The sequence below is a fragment of the Lissotriton helveticus genome, chromosome 3_1 (assembly GCF_964261635.1).
Source record: "Lissotriton helveticus chromosome 3_1, aLisHel1.1, whole genome shotgun sequence".
In the NCBI taxonomy this organism is placed as follows: Eukaryota; Metazoa; Chordata; class Amphibia; order Caudata; family Salamandridae; genus Lissotriton; species Lissotriton helveticus.
This window is the reverse complement of record NC_136061.1, coordinates 42,940,776-42,959,937: the sequence shown is the minus strand read 5'-3', so window position 1 is coordinate 42,959,937 and position 19,162 is coordinate 42,940,776. Positions and strand designations below refer to the sequence as shown.

Here is a 19,162-nt window from a genome sequence, read left to right as displayed (position 1 = left end):
TAAAAGCCTGGTCACACCTGTCTGTCCATTGAAAATTAACTCCATTGTGATTGAATTAAAAACATTGGAAACATTCTTAACACAGTTTGAATAATACTCTGCCAAGCTTAAAATGGACCTGACTGATTCTGTTAACGCAAACTGTACCCCGAAATTGTGCATCCCAGAAAGGACACAGCCCCACCCTAAATTTGCATTGCCCCCTCTTTATAGTGAGTCTAGTCTCATGCAAGCAACATACTTGTGGTGTGTGAAATTTGTGAGATTTACTTTTGTGGAGTTATACAAAATTATACAAAAAACTTGTAATTATACATATCTGTCAATTAGCACAATTCAATTCAAATTAAGCTTTATTCGAATTCTTCATAGGAAACAATAAACCGATATACAAAATGTAAATCCTATTAAAAAACTTTAAAACAATATATATTCCATACAAAAAGTGCAAACATATTTACAGCACCATAAAATATTCATATTAAAAAGGTCTTCCTACAACTAACCACACTCTTTAACATGTTTACCATAGATACAAACATTTTTATAGCAGCATAAAATTCATGTTTAAATGTTTTTCTACATCTTTTCACACTCTTTAAAAACCTTGTCATAGAGAAACCTATCTACTCATTAGCTAGTGACTGTAAAAATAAGAATGCAGGACCACATTGTCTAAACCCATAAGACCTCAGTGTTGTAGTTTGGCAGCGATCGATGTTAGCATTGAGCTGAAGCCATCTTTGTTTTCGGCAGCCATCTTGTCTGCCATGTGCTCACCATGTGCTCTGTCCTTCCTTGCTGTCATTTACCCTTGTACTCTGCTTATAGACAGACTATATTTAGGCTCTGCTATCTGCACATGCGCAGAAGACACTGTAACTTTTCACACGTGTTTTAGTCTGTAACTGTCAGGGTATTTTTATCGTAATTAGCAAACTGTTAATCTTCTCCCAACTGTTGACTGTGCGTTTCTGTATGACCTTTTATGTCTGTAAACCTTCTTTTCTGTACTGGTACCGCCTTCTTTTTAGCCCCTTTGTGGGTATAAAAGGTCCATGTTCCTTCTGTTCAGTGTGCTACTTCATACACTACCGAAGGGTGTTGTGTGATTATAGTTCCACCTCATGAGGTTTAATAACGGTGCTTTGTTTTATATTACAGTTTCTGTGCCAACTTCTATTCTATTGGTCTGAGGACTTGTGCAGAGAAGGGCGGACCCCTAGCACTGGTAGGCCTTGCTGAGGCTCACCACGACATCAGCATCAGTAAAATCCAACTCTTACTCTGTTCGCTATAGAAGTTACAGAATAATATAGTTTGAATTGTTGACTGTTGTGACACGTCATCACAGGGACATTTACAAAGACATTGTGACCAACCGTTTATCTCTGGGAAAGTAGTCAAGCGATGTAGTATACAGCATCTAAAACGCGTTAGAAGAAATCTATCATGTGTCCTCTCAATAGATTTTAAATATGGTCGCATGTCATGGGTGAACAGGGTCATTTGGTTATTACAGACACTCAGCATCATCAATTTTGGATGCAGTCTTAATCACTCCAGTAACAATAAATACTCACTTTGAAATTTCTTTCTATCGATGTGCTCTAAAGATTCTGGCTGATCATAAAATTCGGGGTGGCCCGGATCACTCATAACATTTTAATATATTTCAGCCGTGGTAAGCAAAGAGAAAACTGAGATTTAACACAATTCCTAATAATGTCACACTTGAGGGCGTTTTTTCAGTTAACCAGATCTTATGCCACAAAAGAATTGGCTGGATCTTAATTAGATCGATTAAGAAGACTTGTCCCAGAACAATGGCATGCGTAGAAGGAACCGCAACCTGGTACCGCTAGGAGTAATCTCAAAAAACATTCTGCACCGCTTGCAAAGATTGACAGTTAGTATACCCCCATACACCTGCCGTATACAGCTGTTGATACACATTCTGATCTTTGATCTCAACAGTGTCACTTTGTTTTCAAGACTTTGTTAAGATCCACATGCAAATGTTCCATCATCAGTTTAGGTACTCTCCTAACTTTATGTACAACACGTGTGGCACTATTCTTTTAAACAATCCTATTTGAAGAATTGCTTTAATCCAAGTTGCCCTTTAACCCCTTGGGTGCTCATGACGGCTCCACGCTGTCATGAGTCACGGTAGGCGTGTGCTCATGACGACGTGGAACCATCATGCCGCTGCCACTCAGTCCATGTGGCACTAATTCCTTGCCTCTGCGGGTGAATTAATGAGCGGGCAGGGTCGTGACGGCACCACACCGTCATGAGCACACACCGCCTGTGACTCATGACGTCGTGGAGCCGTCATGAGCACCGAAGCGCCACGCTCACCCCTTAACCCCCCGCACTCGAAATCACGGCGCAGAGAAGGGGTTAAAAACCTCACTATGCTCATGTACAATGTCATCATCACACACACTGTTTACCAACAAACCGTGATCTATGGAATTGGGGTTGAAGATGATACCTAGTTCTTTCTGGTGAGTCCACCCAGGATGGTCATCTCTTCTGGTAATATCTATCTTCCTTACAGTTTCCCTGCCCTTAAAGGAGATCATAAACCAGAAGCCCCAAAAATCTATTTTGACACCTCGATAACCACCAGAAGTGATATCTTGAGGAGACAAAAAATGAGTTCCTAATCAACAATCTTTTCTCAATTTTTATTACCAAAAAAAGTGCGGGGTGACCCAGAATTCACCAGTAGGGTTACTTGATTGTCTCCAATCACTGGAAAGCAAACTGGCATACCAACGTGTCCACCACCTGCCATGCTATTTACTTAAAACTCATTACTTTGTTGATCAATCTTTAAGATAAGGTCTTGTGTCCCACTCTCTGAGTACTTGACTTATTGTGCTCTAGAACTTTTGCTAACTTTTTCAAAGTGGCCACCTTTGCCACACTTCCTGCAAACAGCATTATAAGCAGAGCAATTCAATTAGTTAGATAAGCGCCCTGGACTGCCTCACATATAACACATATAACACTTATTTTTCTCTATCTACAAGAAAAAGGTGTTTCACATGTTTCACTCCAGTTCTCTGAACTAACTTTTCCTCACCGGACACAACTTTGTATTTGATCACTCTTTCCGCCACATTTGCCAAACCAGTCCTCAATCAATCAATCAATTCTTCTTTATTCGTCCTTCTGAAGACAGGTCATAAAAGATACACAATATTTAAAACATCATACAAAATCATACACATCTAAGCAAATACAAAACTCATTTTCCATTTAAAAGGAGTACAACAACCAAGCAAATACTGTAATTTTTCTCGGAACTAAAGTGACAATGCAAGGCGATTGGGTTCATAAGTAGCAGCAGTCCTCATTTTGTGAACCCATCCAGACGTGTTTCATCCCCTCCACAATGTCCACCGCCTCCTCGCGAGAAGGATTCCGTGAAAATATCTCCTCTGCAGCTTTTTCTGCAATGAACGAACTGGTCTCTAATCAAATATTCAGTCAAATCACCAAATTCACATGTACGTGCACACTTCTGGAAAATGCCACCTCATTCCCAACTATTTCTTCATTATTTTGTACTAGGGTGCAAAAGAAAAAGAATGGCACTCAAAGACAACAACATATGGGACCACAATGTCCCTTTAGCACTTTGAGTGACATTCCATACTCATCCCTGAGTCCACCTTCACCATTACCCAGGTGAGTTCATTCAGACTCTCGGAAATGCTTCGTCCCTTATTCCCTACATTAAGCAGACGGGTTCGCTGTTTTCTGGATGCAGAAAATATTCTCTTCTGAGTGCTTTAAGAGTCAACTAGCTTCGTCCTTTTTTCAGTGCAAGAAGGGAGTTTCATCAGTTTCCACCAGAGTGCTTTGAGGCTGAGACATCACTGCGTTAATATGTATTGTCTGTATTTTGGTTTCCACGGACTGTGTGGTCATTTGTGTTATATGTTGTACTTATACATTTATATATATATATATATGTATTATGTACATTTCAATGTATTGTATATGTTATTGATATTTATATTTCTAACTTACAGCCCTGAAGAAGTCCTGTGTTACAGGACGAAACGCGTTGACTGGTGGCTTTTAAAAGAACAAAATAATAAAGAAGAAACTTTTTTCAACCAACTTGAGGACAATTTGATAATAACTATATGCAATGCTGTGTTCTCTTTGAGTGGTGCAGTCCTGATTTAGCTGGCTTGCTTTGAGGCAGAGACATGCTGGCAACCGCCATACTCAGTGTGTAAGAAAATAATAAGTTTAAACAACTAATGAAAATAATTAACCCAACAAAGTAGAATAAATACACTAACACTTGGCAGGACTTCTAGAGCATTTCTTCCTCAGTCACATCAAGGACCGCAGTCACAGCTGTCAAAACACGTCAATACAAACAGGAGGTTCAAAAGTTGAAGCTTGTTTTCATTCAATAATCCAATTTGCTCACATTAATGTAGCAGCGAAGATTCCGTTCCCTTGACAGTATCAGACTCACAACCATCTGCCTCCAAAACCCTCAGCTGCCGTGAGAAACATGTGAGAGAGGAAGTCACACTACAACCTTCCTGTGCCCACCCCAGACAGGTGCTGAAGAGGAAAAACCATAGCAGAGTCGAGATCCTTGCATCAAAACTGGGTACAAAGGAGCCAGTCGAAGGTGCAATGTTTTAACATCTCCTCACAGTGTCTCTGGTGATGAGTTTCTGGGGCTCACAAACAATAGGGGAGCAAACTACAAGAGCGCGCGAGCAGGCAAAGTGCTTCCCTCGCAGGAACCAATCAATGTGCAGCTTGATGCGTCCTGGTGATTTTGATGGACCATTCCCAACAATGTTGGGGGCATATCATCAATGAGGCGTTATAAATTTATCGCCGCTTTTGCGTCCGTTTTTGGACGAAAAGCTGCGATAATTTCATCGCCTAATCAGCAAGGTCACGCTATCGCATGAAACCTTGCATCAGCGCCTGTTTACTGAACGCCCAGCTTTGCATCTCTAATGAGATGCAAAGTGGGCGTTCCTGCCCTGACATTACTGGAGAAATGTCGCTAAGTGACATTTCTCCAATTAACAATGGGCACGCTAACCTGCAGAGCGACAAGCAAAGTAGCGATAACCTCTGTTATTGCTACTTTCCTTGCTCCTGCTTCGAGACATCCTATGTAAGGTGGATATCATGGCTAAGTATGCCTTTCTCTATCATCAAGCTAATGCCAAACTTTGTGAGATTATCGCTGGATTTCCAGCGATAATCTCACATTTGGCAGTTAGCACTTGGAATTTTATCACTTTTGAGATCAGCGTTGCTAATAGCACGCTAGCTCAGCGATAAAATTCCACGTTACCTGGTGATAATTATCCTAGCGCTGAGTGCGCTTAGCGATAATTATCGCCGGTCCTTGATGATAGGCCCCCAGGGTATTTCCTGATGGCGCTAAAGGAACCAATCATCAGTGTCTCCTGCCCCAGGGACCAATCATTATGCAGCTTCCTGCTCCCACACCTAGGGTTGGACCTGCTGTCCCCTACTCTCAGATTGTGTCTTCCTACTCCAGAGCCACGCCCTCCCATGATGTCAAGCACAGGTTTTATACTGGAGGGGTACCCATCCACAACAAAATTCTAAACTTTGGCAAAGTTTAACACTTTACCACTTTGTGTGGGTGCTGCACGGTGCAGACACACGCAAAGCTGCAAGGGTTTGAAGAAAAGGAATCTTTCCTCCAACTTGACGCCTGCCTCACGGAGGCCTCCTTTTTTTACGCAAATCCCTGTCTACCAAAGTTAGGAGTTACGGGTTAGCATCAAAATCCATAGATGTGTGCAGGGGAATGTCCATGTACCGCCTACATCATACCTCTTTGATGTAAAGTAGCGCATAGGCCTTCTTTGTGCTACTTTAACGCTACTTTTCAGCACAATAGAGGATTTCCACTGGAAAGTAAACCTCAAAACAACACTTTGCACCAGGTTTGCGTCACTTTTATGATATAAACCAGGTGCAAAGTGCCAGTAAATCTGCCCCATAAACTCAGGATTTATACCATAAAAGAAAGAGAGAAGGTGTTGTTCACATTAAATTGTATTACTACCCAAAATAACCTTTTTTTTTTACAATCTCAGAATAAGGAAAGATTGGGGAAAAAAACAATAAGATTCTAAACCTATGCTTGCAATTTGCATGCAGCACTTAGAGGTCCGTTCATAGCTCATTGCGCTCTACTAGAACAACTGTAACCTATGAGCTCCAAGTAACAAAATGATTTGGTGACAAACACAGTAACCCACTGAGCTATCTACATAAAATACAAATCTGTCATCTGCATGCTACATGTTGCAGCAGGAACATTAACACTCTACGCCTCTTTATTATGATTCCAAGTTGTGACTAGATAAATACCAGACCTCTCTAGCAAGTGTCTTAATGACAAGTTATTGTGCTTTCGTTATGATCCCTTGAAAAATTCCATGCACAAAAAGATCTCTGCAGGAAGCTCTTATCTCGCTTGCCTGTCACAAAAAGGGCTCCCCCTGGAGCTTGGCACCCGATCGGGGGCATCAGTCACACCGTCCAAAAGCTGGCACTAGTTTATAATATGTGCCTGGGTGCATTGACGTAAAGTGTATTGCGTGTCCCATTTACCACTGGACCGTGGCGTAGCAGGGTCAGGTGGTACCCGGTGCAGAACATTTCTTGTCACTTCCCCCCCACATTGAACTTATTAAAAGAAGGAAAAATATGATACTTAAGGATTTGCCTTTCTGTCTTTTTCTTTGCGGCGCACCACATGTTTTAAATAATATTATTTTTTCCCAAAAAAAGCTTTGTCAGCCCCAACATTTTTATTTTAATTTTAAAAACACATATTTTTGCCATTTTATCACCCCCCTCAGTGATGACACCCGGGGTGGCCCGCACCCAACGCACCCCCCTTCCTAAGCCGCTGCCACTGTATGGACCAGGTGTAGGTGATGAGAAGAGACTGATTAGTGGAAAAAAAAGCTGTTGTGTTGTCATAAGTGGGAGAGAATTGACAGATGCGCTGCACAGCATGAGTTTGGACCATATGTATTAAGATACCCATTTGCGATTCTCAAATAGCGATTTTTAAGAAATCACTATTTGAGAATCGCAAATGGGTATGTATGTACAAAATCGCATTTTTTTGCGATTCCTTAGAATTCCTTAATTGTGATTAGCAAATTGCGAATCGCAATTAAGGAATACTTTCCCATTCATTTCTATGGGCCAGGAGGCCCATAGGAATGAATGGGAAGTTATTCGCAATTTGCGATTCGCAATTTGCTAATCGCAAATTGAGAATAATTTCAAGGGTGCAGGGGTGTCCAAAGGACCCCTGAAATATGCATGAGTGCACATGTGGCGCACATACATGCCCTAATGGCATACATTCCATTTAGCAAATTCACATTCGCAAAGGGGGTACGCATTTCATGATCACATAACAACATCCAAGGACATATTTCAAAATGAATGATGTGTGGTCGAAAAATAAATTACACTGGCATAATCTGCTTAATAACAGGAAATTTGTGTGACGCTTCTTACGTGAACTTCTCAGATTCAACCTATTTGCCACTTAGAGTAATTACATGCCACTCACTGTAAAAATGTAAAAGGCATCATTTGCTGTAAAATTGATCGTGAAACAAAACGCAAGCAGCTGTTGTTCGTGGTGCTTTTGTTTAAATGTGTTTTTGCACCAAAATGTGACGCTCGGACATATTTTAGACACATTATAGTGCAAAAATACAGATTTTTATTTCACATAGTTATGTGTAATTTCACATATTTTGCAAAAAATTTACCACGATTATATGAAAGCAAATTATGCGAATTTCTCACATCTATATAATATATCCATCCAGCCACAGTCGGTAGAGGGTGTACCTGCAGGGCGCTGACGTGGGTAGGGGGAGGGGCAGGGTGGGGGGTAGTAATGTATGGATTACAAAGTTTTACAGGTAAGTAAACATTTATATGAATAAAACGAATTTCGTTGCTGCACTGCATCCCCAAATGCGATGCAGTGCGCACAACGAAATTAGTTTTCTTTATTTAAATGTTTACTTACCTGTAAAACTCTGTAATCCATACATTACCACCTCCCACCCAGCCCCTCCCCCTCCCCACGTCACTGCCCAGCAGGTACACCCTCTACCGACTGTGGCTGTATCCATCTGTCAAGTGAGGAATAGTTTGGTTGGAAAAAAAAGCCACAGATAGGGCTCCATCTGTAATTCAGCCCCCCACAAATAGCTTCAAATGTCTGACTGCCCACCGTCCCCTAACCCTACAAGTCTTACCCAGGTGCAAGAGTTCCCACTACAGCTCATCATTTCAACTGGTTGGCTGGAAGGACCAATCAAGATCTAGGCCACGATTCACAAAAGCCCTTCACATGCCAAGTGTGGAGTGGGTACACATAAATGTACTATAAGAATACAAAATTACCACTCCTCAATCAATCTACTAGAATTTTAAATTCAATACAAAATTTAAGGATGCTGGCAGTTCCACGTGGAAACCTAGAGAGAAAAAATATATTTTGTAAACAAACGTAGCCCAAAATATATGATTTCATGGTGTGTAACAAATTTCCCGACACATATTAGGACATTAATTTCAGTTCAAAATCAAGTCAACCCCAATTCTTAGATATTTTAGGACAGGATTAACTTACTATTCCAACTCCAGGCCTACACCTGGGGGCAGGTACTTAAGAGTGGGTGTAAACATAGGCCACGCGTTTATTAGGAGACCTTTATGAAGAATTGAGACTTTGGCAGTCTGTGTTGCCACAAAGGATGTCGCTGCAGCCTCCGTTTACACTCGCTACCGTCCGTACAAAGGTGTGGAGCGACCATCCGTTTGTGGGTAGACACCAGCGGTTGAATGGGCATTAACCTCATTGCCGCTGCTGACGGCCAACGGCCGTCGTGTGCACTATCTGTGTAGTGCTGAGCATGTCCGTTGGCCATTGCGGCCCCGCCCGCTCAATAAAATGTTCCGCACTAGCGTGGAACGTTTGGCGCAGTTAAGGGGTTTAAAAAAGTACGGGAACTGAAATGCTGCATGCAATGGGGGTTGCGTCACTGAGCGTGCGGTCAAAGGTCTGGCTAAAAACCCAAACTATTCTTTATGTTTTTTTGGTTTTTAACCCCTTCTGTGCTCCCGTCGGCTACCTACTGGGTGATGCGCAAGACCGTTGGCCGATGCAGCCCCGCCCACTCCGTTGAACGCCCACACCGCCGCGGTAAATGGGTTAACTTTCAGACAAGTACATATAAGATACCATGCAGCTTGAACGAAAAATAACAATTAAAAGGTGTTACTCAGTGGGAAATGCACTAAAGTGCATTATGAAACCTCTATTAGTTAATGCACTGCAGAGATCTGTGTGTAATCCGAGAGCCACAGAATCAAATCTTGGTTGTTGCAGAGAATAGTGGCCTGTGTATTTTTAGTACTAAGAGGTCACCTCCTGTGACAGCACTGTGAATATATGTCATTTCTATAAACTTGCATTAAATACAGTATAGGATAGACTGCTGCAAAATGCACAAAAAAGGTATAAGGTAAAATGGTGCTACTAAATTATAGATTCTAGTAATATCCAGACTGTATGTAAGGCCGTTTTTTTAGATACTTGTCCCTTCAACATCTGTTATGGTGTAGTAGGCACTATATAAATACAATTACAATTAAAAGCACGCACACCATAGCTCACTTGATAACTCTTTCCACTAACACTCAAAAAGAATACGGGCCTGAATTGGATCTCGGCCGACGGGTTACTCCGTCACAACGTGACGAATCTCCTGTCTGCCGAAATATACATCCCGTAGGATATGATGGGATTTATATTTCGACGGAAGGGATATCCGACACCGTTGTGACGAAGTCTAAATCATGCCCTGAATCTTTGTGAGCACAAGGCTTCGAGTAATTTGATCAATTAAAGCCAGTGCCGCTCCCAAGCATCCTCTACTTTTGCATGCTACCCTTTACATTTGCAGAATGAACTAGTTGTGCACATTTGCATTTCTTTGAAGGAAGCAGGCACCCCGGCAGGAAGGCTTGTTTAGCTGTCTGCCCGGCATTGGTTTCACGGCACAGGCAACTCACTGAATGGCACTTCAGCTGAAGTATTTAAACTATCAGAATTAACTGTCTCGGGAAGTTGTCTTTTTACAAAAAGTAGTGGAACGTTTTTTCATAAATCTAAAAAGTATGGGCACGTCATGCCCCTCTGAGCACCGCCCACTGCGACCTCTGGCAGATACAATCCACTCCAGGTCCTTGCCACCCCAAGGCACGCAGTGATTCACTCTTCCTCAATGCAGGAGGTAATTGACTGGTTTAGGGGTGGTTGGTAAAGGAAAGTGCTGAGAATTCTGGAACAAGTGTTTTTCTCGAGCACCCAGATCTCAGACGCAAGGGCTTGACTCGCTGAGCTATCTTAGGCTTTTCCAACATCTCTACTTAAACCAGTTTCAAAGGCTCCCATTTCCCTCAGAAAGGCGCTAGACAGGTGGGACCCTTGGAACACCCTTCATCAATCAATCACTCAATCATTTTTAAAGCCCACTACATACCCACGAGGGTCTCAAGGCGCTGGGGGGGGGGTGGGGGTGGGGGTGTGGGGAGGGGTGTACTGATCGAACAGCCAGGTCTTGAGTAGCCTCCTGAAGGTCAGCAGGTCTTGGGTCTGTCGTAGGCTCAGTGGGAGGGTGTTCCAGGTCTTGGCAGCGAGGTGGGAGAAGGATCTCCCACTGATGGTTGTTCTTTGGATGCGGGGGACGGTGGCGAGTGAGAGGTCATGGCGCCCCCCCGCCCTCAAGGGCAGCGTGTGATCCTGTGCACTCCATGCACCACCTCCTCTGGGCTGCATTGGCTGCCCTTGATCCCGCGCATGTCGTCAGTGCACGTGACCACACCAGATAACATCCGGTTCCTGATCCAAGGAACCTAAATGTCGCCTTTTCATCCAAAGTGCACCATTTCCTTATCCAAAAACGGCGATGACACGCCGCCAGCATCCGGGCCTTCTTCTCATAGGCCCGAAATGCACAGAGATTTCAGATTAAAACTTCTGAAGTGAACAGTCTTTTATTCTCGCGCAACAAAGAGGCCTTTTAATGCGTCGCGGCAGGTCTGGCTGCGGCGTTTTAAGTTGGCGTGTGTTTGTCTCAGATATAAGCGTGTCTGGTTCCACCTGGCCTTTTCTGTATCTCTCTCCCCATCGCTTTCAAACAGAAGACTATTCCTGTTTCTCTTCTGTTGTTGCCATGCCGACTCAGTTTGTGTACAAGAAAAATGTACTTGAGGGATGACACTTTTCACCTACAAACGAGAATGCATTAAAAATATCAAAACATATAATAAAGGCATAAACTGCAAACAAAAAGAGCTGCCTTCAGCTGTGGGCCATTGAGGGCGCCAGGCCTGTGTAGGTTACAGTCTGCGGCAGGTACAGACCAGCGGTGAGAATTTATTAGAAGGAAATTGACGAGGAATTACCAAGGAACTCTGGTCAATTGCACTGTAATGGGAATCAAAGAATACATTCAAAGAGTTTAATCCAAAGCCAGAAATACCTTTCTGGCACCTCCTGTCAGTGAGATGCCAAAAAGATGCAGGTGGCGTTCTGGTGTCGCTGTTGCACCAGAGCAGTTTGGGTCTTTCCCCTGCCTAATGTACTGTGGATTATATATACGCACCGGAGTCTCACATTCAGTTCAATGGAATTCATTCAGAATGTCACCAAGTCATCAGGTGGTATGTTTTGAGAAAACAATGTCAACGAACCATGCCTTGTTATTGGCAAAATCACTTCCACAACAAGACATTCAACAGAAGACATCCTCCGAGTCAACAAGACCAACCTCAATGTCTCACCAACAGCGATGCGCTACTCTTTAACACTCTTTAACACTCCTACCCACGTCCCCAGCTTCAACCACTAAAAATGTATCACAGCAATTCCATACTTCAGACTCACTCAAGGTGTTCTGTGCCAACCATCAACTCTAACAAGACCACCAGAGTTCAATTCAATGACAACAATTCACTCCGAAACTCCCCTAACACCCCATGCCTCTTCAACCACTACAGATGTATCTCACAAATGCAGTAATTCAGACTCACTCAAGCTTCTAGGTGCCAACCACCAACTCTCACGAGACCACCAAAGTTCAATTCAATTACAACAATTCATCCATATATTTCCTAACACTTGGTACCCTTGAAAGTACTACAAAAGAGTCACAGACAATCTGGATTTCGCAGCACCCACAGCACCGAGACCGCCCTCCTCGCCACCATGGATGACATCCGCATTCTACTCGACCAGGGACACTCCACGGCCCTCATCCTCCTTGACCTCTCCACAGCCTTCAACACCGTCTCTCATTGCACGCTCACAACCATACTTCACGCCGCGAGATTACAAGGAGCCGCCCTCGACTGGATCCAATCCTTCCTCTCCGGCAGAACCCAGAGGATCAGACTCCTTCCCTTCCTCTCCGAACCCACTAACATCAACTGCGGAGTACCCCAAGGATCTTCACTCAGCCCGACGCTTTTCAACATCTACATGGCCCCCCTTGCCACCATCGTCAGACAGCATGGGCTCAGCATAGTATCCTATGCCGACGACACCCAGTTTATCCTCTCGCTCACAAAGAACCCCGAAGACACCAGACTCTGATTCCACGAAGGATTGAAGGACGTCGCAGCCTGGATGAAAGACAGTGGCTTGAAGCTCAACTCAGATAAAACCAAGGTCCTCATCCTCGGCCCCTGCACCTCTGCCTGGGACAACACCTGGTGGCCCTCCACCCTCGGGAAGCCACCCACCCCTATAGACCACGCACAAAACCTCGGCATCATCCTTGAATCCAGTTATATAGAATATGGGACCCCCTCTATGGATGCTTTTATGACCGGGGAAAAGAGAGGATTACACTATAAATCAAAAATTAACAATTTTCCCCCATGGTCAATACATCATTTATTTTCTGGCTTAGCTCTCAGAATTCAACAATTAACATTGCATTTAGTACAGGAACGACAACATTTTATCTTTCATTTAAATATCTTTTATTTCTTTTTTTTAAAGTGAATTTTATCAAAATTATTTAAAACAGTTTTTTTCTCATTTTGAATCTTTTTTCATACTGATCATCAGTTCATTAACATTTGTATTAATCCAAGACAGTTTAGACAGTGCAGAAGTGAATATCATAGTTTATATAATCCAAAATATATTGTTTATTCTAAAAAATAAGTAAGAAAGAAAACAATAACGCGTTAGGAAACATATAAGATCTGTGTCATCCCAAACTTAGAGATTGCTTTTGGATTTGCAAGAGTGTGAAACGGTATGAATGATATGTATGCAAGTTAGTCAGAGTGTGTAACAGGGTTAAGATATCATTAATACTTTCAAAGTCCCAATCATCAGAAAATGTGCTCGGTTTTACAAAGTCACTTAACCCCTTCGGTGCTCATGACGGAACGGTTCCGTCATGAGCTACGGTTGAGCTGTGCTCATGACGGAACCGTTCCGTCATGACCACGCCCGTTTTCATTAGGGCTCAGCACCGGAGGGGAATACCGGCCGCACGCAAGGGGTTAAAGAAACCTTGAATTGATGAGGATACTTCAAGAGCTCGACCGGGCCATAGATTTCGTAATCAGTTTTGTCCCATGCTACCCCACCGGGTAATGGATTGGCTGTGAAGTTCACTGAAGAAAGTTCTCTTTTCTCGATGTGTGAAGACTTGTGTGGTTTTAGGACTAAGTTGATTTTCTGGCTTGCTGTGTCCATTGTAACATATTTCCCCTCAATGAAATGTCCCAAGCATAGTACCATGATGAGCCAAAGCAGGAGGAAAAGTACACCCAGTCCCACCCAAAATTCAATCCATGGAGAAATCAGATAGGTTGCTTTTAGTTGATGAAAAAGTTCTTTAGCCTTGTCTTTAAAAGTTGTTGTTGATGTCGGCTGTTCCTCAGGTTCACTCGGATCTTTCAGAAAAGTCATTGAAATTGATGAAGTAGCCTGATGCAGTTCTGTCAATTGTTTCAATTGCTTCTGGATTTCTTTTTGCTTTTGGAAATGTCTTTGTTTCATTAGCATAGTCTGTGGTTACATCATTGTAGACTGGTGTTTCTTGATGCATTATTGCGATTTGGGTTTCAAGAGGCTTAAGTTCCGTGGCTTTGTTGCATAGTCCTTGTTGATTCACTGTAGGTTTATCAAATGTGATTAGTCTCTCAGTTTGAACCTCTTGATTTGTAGCAAACTTTGGTGTTCTGCTACTTCTTGGGAGTCCACTTGGCCTACTACTTGTTATTGGCCACATGATTGTGGTTTAACTAGGTCGATAGATACAACTCGGTTCTCCTTTTTACCAGCAAGGGGCGGTATACAACTGATCTTGTTCCGTTGACAGCTAAGACAGGTACTGCTTTTCTGTAAGAAGGCCCAAATTCCTTCTTCACCGCGATTTTCTCTCTGACCAGATCCCCAATCTTTGGAATCTTTGGAATCTATGTTATTCATTAGTGCTGCACTGTGTGAGTTTTGTACTGCAAAGGTTTTGCAACATGAGTGAAGGTGTCTGTAGTCCAAAACTAGACGATATGAATCATCTGGCTTGGAGACAGGAAACAAAGGATTGCTCATTTGTGAGGTGCAAGTTTCAATCACCCCCTGGTATTCAAGTTGATCTAAGATCTCCCTGACCTGTTTTTTAGCTTCTTGCTTAAATGGGTACTGCCTCTGTGCAGTTGGTTGTGATTTTAACTGGATTTTGTGAGGAGGTGAGTCCTCATCCCATCCTACATGGTTTTTATATAATGCTGGAGCCTGGGCTACTGCCCACTTTCTTGCAAGTGTATATTTTTTATGTATTGGAATGTGATTTGAGAAGGCAGGCATAATCATTTCTTCGCCATGAGGGCACTCCCTGACAAACTCCGGTGGCCAGTCTTTTTCAGCAAAAAGGATGTCATAGCCTTTGGAGAGGTTATCCCAAAATAGACCCCTTTTTTTCCTAGTCTTATCTCCCTCTATACGTAATGTTATTTCGTATATTTTATTAGGTTTGCTAACTCTGGTGTCTGCAGTTTCCACCTGAATGTATTCATTCGTGTCCACTGTCTCCAGATGATTCATCAGGATCTTGCGATCTATTCTCACTTCTGCTGCGCTGTCTAGCATTGTCTGAGCCCACTCTCCGTTTTTCAGCTGTGTCCTCAGTATCCTCGGCATGTTTGATTACTTTAATACTGGCTACCTTCTTTTTTGGAAATTGTAATTTTTTACTTTGATGAGCAGGTTCCTTGTCTTTGGACTTGACGTGCTCTTCCCTGTGTTCTGACCGTCCTCTTCTTTCTGATTTCTGCGAGGAAGTCTGAAAAGATCGAGAGGGACGTGTATCAATATCTTGATTATCTATCAGGTTTTTTTAAATTATCCCTATTTCTAAGGTTGTATCTTTTCTCAGAGGGCTCCCTCTGGGGAGACTTGTGTCCTTGGTCCGGAGATCTTTCTCTCCGCGGAGGAGACCTTCCTCTGGACTGGAATCTTTTTTCTTTGGGAGTGGATTGTTTATTTCCATCCCAGCTCTTTTTTGGAGTGTTTAGATTATTTTTAATAAATATCTTTTCAGGATTTTCAGTTAGTTGGGGTTTTACCGGTTTCCCACCCAAACTATCTCTTCCTAGTTCTTCATAGGATTTTTCTATGATTCTGGCAAGTTCAAATGGTTGTTCTGCTATATCTGTTTCTTTCAACTTCTGGCGGATCGCCACAGATGCTGCTTCCCCTTTTATGTTGGCTAGTAATATAGCCGAGACCTGCTTGAATTCTTTCAGTAATTTCATACCCAGAGTTAAAGCAGGTTCTGGACCGTATTCATTTTGAATTTGTCTTAGCACATCTGGTATTACGACCATGGACGGAACACCATGTGTTTTTGTGTAAATGGAAGCAAAGACTGTGCCCCAAGTTTCACAGTCCTCCACATGTGGTGCGATCCCCATTGGAAGACAGATAGTCAGAATTCTGTGTTTCTCAACAGTGGTAGTATCCGGAAACACTGCCTCTATTTGAGTGATTTTTTGTGCTAACCAGAATGGAATTTGTTCCCGTTTTATTGGTACTTTACCTAGACATGACTGTATGTTCTGAGGTGTGATTTTATTTGTGTTCCCCTGATGAGGGGTCAGCTGTGGAATTTTAATAGCTGGTTGGACTGTTGAAGTCCGCATTACATATTGGACTAATTGTCTATGTATTTTAATTAGTACTTTTAGTTGGACTAGACGTTCTGGTATAGACATGTCTGGATGTGGAGTATAGCCGGCTAGAGCCGGCCACGTTGCTCCTGGTCTACCTAGTGGACCGAGCCTGGTGATGTGATCATTATGTTTTAAGGCGCCTTTAAACCAGAGCAGGTGCTCTTGGTATTTTAATGGGATTTCCACTTCCTCGAAAGGAGTGTACGCATCCGGAGGTTCCTCTATTTTATAATAGTGGAATTCTTTTGTGACAGCGTTTGCTGCTGGAAAGTTTATCCATGAATAGAATACCTCTGTCTGCCGATATTCGTGTGCCTCGATTACGAATATGACTGTACCACCTCTTGGTGTTAGTCCATTTTCTATAAGTTTAAGTGTTATAGTTTTTCTTATGTTGACCGGGATGAGTATTGCACCCGGGTCAGTCTGTAGGAGACTTGTGTCATCCGCTAGGAGTTGAGCTGCTATTTTAGCTGCCTCCCTATCTTCTTCATTGTCTGACATTTTACTGACAAGGTTTTTTGTTGCAGATCAGGTTTTCAAGGAAACAAAGATTAGGTGCACAATATTTTGGAACACTGTATCCTTCAACGTTGAATAAACCAAAAACTATACATAGAAATCTCTTCCTACTAAGTTTCGGCGGATTTTAACCTTTGACCCACTCCAGACGTCTTTGGAGTATTTACGGGAGAAAGGGTCTGTGTGAAAAAGCACGACTGAGTTACTCTAATGCCTAGCGTTAGATTTATCGCCTTACCAAACCGTTGGGCGCCATGTAGTGTAGTTCCTATATTCCCAATAGGCTCCGCGCATTGGAATAATATCTTCAGTAGTATAGACGTAGGACAGAGGTTAACTAGGTCTTCTACTGACTATATTAGACTTAAGTTTTGTGTGCCAGCTAGCTCAGAGTTCACTAGAAACTTTCTTGAATAGGCAAGGAGGAGTTTAACCTCCCTGGATAGACAAGAAGGGATTTAGTTTCTGACAACCATAAAACATGACAACTTTGCTCTCCCTGATTAAGAGTGTATCTCTAGAGTCGTGTGAAAACAAAAGACAGCTATTTTACTCAGTCAATACGTGCGTACTTAGTTTCACCAGATTGCAGAGAAAAGAAGAGACGGGCGTTTTCAATAAAATGTGTTATTTATTGATCAGTCTCTTTTCTCATACAAGAGAAATGAATCGCTACAATTGTAATACTTATAGTTAAGTAAAGTGCATACAGTAAAAGCAGGATTATGAAATAATACTGTAAAAGCATGGATATGGTTTCTTAGCCATATGATACTTTAAAATGGATAAAATAGATACATACATATATACATTGACTAATCGTACTCAACTGGTGCTTCTAACTACACCTACCCCGGTGTACCTGACCTAAGCCTAATACATGGGAGGGAGTAAGTAAGTAGCAGTTTAAGTTAAGTTTGGTTTGCCAAGAATCTGACTCAAGAATTCTCTGTAAGGGTTTAGTCAGTTCAGTACCTGGGGATTTGAAGGCAGGAGGGCTGGTATCTCTCTCTCAGAACTCGACATCCCATTTCACCCACAAGGGCAAGCTGGAAGCGCCGGAAGCTGGATTTCTCGGCAGGAGAAAAGACAGCGTCTCTCTCAGCGCGTCAAAAGGGAGGGGCAGCGTCCGTGGGCTCTCATCAGCTGGGCTCTCGGCAAGTAGATAGCTGCTCCAGATTCACCACCACCGTGTCTTTGCTTAAGGCAGCGTTGGTATATTTATACCTGAAAGGTGCCGGGTTTGACGTAAGGATGGACATAAGACGTCAATAAGATGTCACTAAGAACGGGTCGTTCTTACAGTGCTTTACAGGAGTTCTCGGACGGAATCAAAACAATAGCAGGCGGGGGTTTCCCAGGTTTGCTGAAGGCTTGGACATAAGACGTCAATAAGATGTCACTAAGAACGGGTCGTTCTTACAGTGCTTTACAGGAGTTCTCGGACGGAATCAAAACAATAGCAGGCGGGGGTTTCCCAGGTTTGCTGAAGGCTTGGATTTGTTTAAGAACTCGGTGTGCTTTCTAGGGGGCTGGAGGAATAGTGCTTGCTTAATGTGACAGCATGCGCTATGACTAATTTATGAAACGGGTTTCTATGCCGTTGTAGGGATATTATTGATTTATAACCGGACAAGGGCAAAGAATAGGATATTGATTCAGGTACCTAGATAAAACACACTACAAAAGGCTAACATCCTAGTAAACTAGCTCAGCAGGTAAGTGGGCCATCCACAGAGAGCCACCCACTGACACTTGAAGGTCCTAGCTCAGAATTCAAGCAGCTGTGCTCAAAATACTTAATTTCCCAGCCGGACATTTGCATATCTAGTTTGCAACAATAATAGTATGTTTTGGGCAATTTGGTAAATCATAGGCTTGTCATGGCAGTATCTTTAGGACTAACCTGAAAGTATTTTCTTCTCTTTCACCTCATACGCACGTTGGGCAGTTCTGGCTACTTGTGCAAGTCACTAATGCACGGAGCAGCCCTGCCTTCTCACCAGCCCGCCTTGTCTTCGCATGTCACTTAACCCTGGGCATAGTTCGCGTAGTAGCGCTACGCATAGCTACGCGAAGTGCACTTCGCACTACACGAGCTACGCAAACTGCATAGTGCACTCTGCAAAATGCTGTTCGCACTGATTGCACAGTGCCAGATGCTTGTCCGCACTGTGCAATCAGTGCAAACCGCATCTTGCACGGTGCAAGCAGTTGTTTTCTGCCGCTCGAGTAATTTTCTACTCGAGCGGCAGCTTTCTCAACGCGGACTGGTAGTTTCTCGTCG

At 42.9% G+C, this 19,162-nt stretch overlaps 1 protein-coding gene across 1 annotated transcript in view; it reads right to left on the bottom strand.

Moving 5' to 3' along the window:
• The window catches only part of ASIC4 (acid sensing ion channel subunit family member 4), a 1,267,902-nt gene that overhangs the window by 776,301 nt on the left and 472,439 nt on the right, over nucleotides 1-19,162 (bottom strand). The gene's annotated exons all lie outside the window — the stretch shown is intronic.